The sequence below is a fragment of the Quercus suber genome, unplaced genomic scaffold, assembly GCF_002906115.3.
Source record: "Quercus suber isolate HL8 unplaced genomic scaffold, Cork oak 2.0 scaffold_543, whole genome shotgun sequence".
Lineage (NCBI taxonomy): Eukaryota > Viridiplantae > Streptophyta > Magnoliopsida > Fagales > Fagaceae > Quercus > Quercus suber.
This window is the reverse complement of record NW_027069991.1, coordinates 120,625-124,273: the sequence shown is the minus strand read 5'-3', so window position 1 is coordinate 124,273 and position 3,649 is coordinate 120,625.

Genomic DNA, 3,649 nt, shown 5'->3' with positions numbered 1-3,649 from the left:
AATTAGGCTAGATACTCTTTGTGGGAACGATCCTTACTCGCACTACTACATATATTTTTAGGAGTATAGGTTTTATTTTTGGTTGCCTACGACAGCACACCAGTGCGCTGCCCCTTCTTGATCAGCTTGACATTGGACCATGCCCAGATTCGTTCTTAGTCACTGGCTTCCACCATCTGAAAAGCCTCAAAATTGTGGATTTTTTTGATATGCCGACCAAATTTGTTCTTAGTCTACAGCCAAATGAAAGCCCTGATTTTGGGCAAGTCAAGCATATTCCCTCTGTCACTTTCTTGTATAGGGTTCGTGGAGTATTCTACAAAAGCTACAAGCTTGGTGATTCAAAATTGTTGGAGCGTCTACAAAGTTGATTCACGGAGGACCAAATTGCCTACAACACTTTCAGGAAATTACAAGTACGTCCTCACCCACTTTTCCATTAGACTATTACATTTACGGTAAATTACCAAAGTCTTTCACACATACAATTACAACCACCATTTTGTGTCACCAAATAGCTTCAACCCAGTATCTTTTAGCTTGTGATAGAGATAAGATAACCATAAAATATTATGTTACAAAGAAAGATAAAAAACATCGTTTCTATTTGGTAACATCATGAAAATTTTAGATAAATGAATACAGCCCACGTAGTTACTGTAATCTTTCAATCTTCCTTGTTTTTTCCTCTTTCTTATATTACTATTTCTAACTAAACTGTTTCTATTGTACCAATTAGCTTGAAACTAATAAATAGTTTTACAAATATTATTGTGAGTAGAATGAAGTAATAATTTTATACCATTTTCCTTTTTGCATTTTTATATTAACTTTTATTTATTATTTATATTGCTATTGTTCTTATTGTCAGGCTTCAAATGCCAATGTTTCAAGGATTTTCAAGCGCTCAAGCAACCAAAACATCAATAGTGGTTTCTCCCCTGCATTTCTACCTTTGTTATTGTATTGTTGTAATTGTGTGGTCTTTTACATATAAAGCATATGAACCTCATAAAATCATGCTAAGCAAAAGAGTGATTTTTAATTAAATCGTATTTGTTGTCATTAGAGTGGTTTAAGTATGCCAAGTGTTTCATTGGTATGCTCGCATGTAATGGCTTTGATGTGGCTAATATATATATATATATATATATATATAATTACATTTGTGTATAATTTGTGCAAGAGTAAACCATATGTAAATGTATATGACATTTGGCCTATATATTTGTGTGTGTTTTCTTTATTCATGCAATGAAAAAAAAATAATTAAGAAAACTGTTATGAACAAGGTTCTTTGTTCAGATTGGGGAGCTGTAGACACCGCATTTTGTACCCCCTTTACGACTCGGGCCCCCATTCCTCAATATTGGTAAAATTCTAAAGCCCAAGGATAGTTTAGGGCCCAATCAAATTGAAAATTGACTTGAGGATGGTTTTTATGGAAAATATAACTTTTTATGAATTGAATAAAACTAATTTTGGAAAATAAAGGTCATGGAAACCCTAGGGCATGCGTACATAGACACACATATGCAAACACATGCTCCAGGCCTACGTATGCATGCATTATGCTTGTGTATCCATACACGGGCATGTGTACACATGTTAGGGTTCTAGAAACTATGAAAGACAAGTTTTTATTCATTAAAGCTGAGGTTTGAAACGAATCCTACATCATTTGGGAGCCGTTCCAAACCTCCAATTTCTCAATATAAAAGCCATATATGGTACCTTTTCAAACACGCAAAGAAAATCCTAAGGGAAAACACAAGATTCACTAGAAATATTGAATCAAAGAAGAAGTTTTTCACAAAATATCCTTAAGTCAATATTTTCTAGTTGGGGTCTTTTCTGACCTTGATCTTCGAGTTTAAGATTACTAATCACTTTTGCATTTGATTGTGGGAGAACAGTCAAAATCAAGCCAAGGAGGTATATGTTCTAAGTCTTTTTCCTTTCTTTTCTTATTTTAATTCTTGTTTTTCTTTGTTTTCTGGGTTTATTTGTGGTATAACATGTTTGTTTAAGTTTAGGTTTTTTCTGTTTTATGTTTTAAAGCATGGTAGGTTGTTAGATTTATCGTTTTAAGTTTCAGCTATGTTTCTATTCTTGCTGTTTCTGGGTTAAGGTTTCAAACGTGTATGCATGCTCTTTGCATGCGTAAGTAGGCCTATGTATGCGCACACATACTTGTGCCCAAAAAACCCTAATTCAGTAATGTTTTCTCTTTCTTTGGTTTTTTTTTTTTTTTCACATGTTTAGCCTTTGTTTAATCTCCATTGTTCTATCCTTGAGTTTATGTCTCTCTGTTTTGTCTTGTTTTAGTTTGTTTACCTCTTTGATGCTAGTTAGGGTTTTTGATTTATTTATTCATATGGACATGCATATGATATGAACATGCATTGATGCATAGGCAGGGGCGTAGCCAGGAATAATTACTTGGGGGGGCCGGGTTGTAGTAGAGATATACTAAAATATAATTCAACAATTTTCATGTGATTCAAACCACAAAAATTGAAAACTATGATGATAATTTTTTGGTCCTTTGTATGGATACTCTATGTTTCTAGGTTGATATGGACCTGTTATGAGATAAGCAGGTCAAATTTCATCTTGTTCATTGATAGGAAATTTATATATTTATTTACGTGATTCTGGATCATGGTCTATCCCTTTAGATTGAATTCTTGAACATTTGGAGGGACGCTCAACAGACATTGAAGTATCAACATTTGTTTCTACAGATTACCTAAGTTTTGAATGACAAACAATTTTTTCTTAAAAAATGCATTAATTGTTTGTCATTTGCTCATTATTTGGCACCTAATTTCAATCCAATATATATATATATATATATATATATATATATATATATATATATATATATATATCAATTCAAAAAATGATAAACTAACTTGGAAGAGAGATATAATAAATTATCATATAAAATTCATTCTTACACAGTCTCATTGCCCTCACCCCACCCGAACCCACTCAAGAGACAAACAACATAAAAGTCAAAAAGGCTGAGTCATAGAGTCAGTGGGTCAAGAATAAAGAATCCAATAACAATAAACACAAAAAGATAAAGTCAAATAAATATAAATTGCTTTACTGGCAAAAGATATCACATACACATACTTGATATTTCTATTATGCGATTTAGTATTTAGTTCAGTTCTAGAGAAAAAGAGAGAGAACTGAGATGAGAATGACTGAATGAGATACCTTGAGGAATTGAGGTGAGGGCTTTAGGACTTGAGGTTGAGCGATGAAGGCTAGGTGAGGTCAGTGGCTAGTGGAGCTACAGCGTCACGACTAGCCAAAGAGGTGTGACCGCATGATGTGGGGATTGAGAATTTAGGCAGCATGAACTGAGGCCGTCAAGCAGAGCGCAGAGGCGTGACTGCATGAAGACTAGGAATTTAGGCAAAAACATGAGGTGATTTTTGTTTGATTAGGATTAGGAATTTCAAATTTGGGGTTGGGCTGGGCTAGAAGTGTCTTTAGTTTAGAGGAGAAGAATTTTGTATGATCAAGGATTTTGGGCTGGCCGGCTGGGCTAAATGTGGACAAATATTTTTGTTTTATTTGAAATTGTATTGGACTAGTTGTTGAAAATAATTTGGGGGGGGGGGGGGGCCGG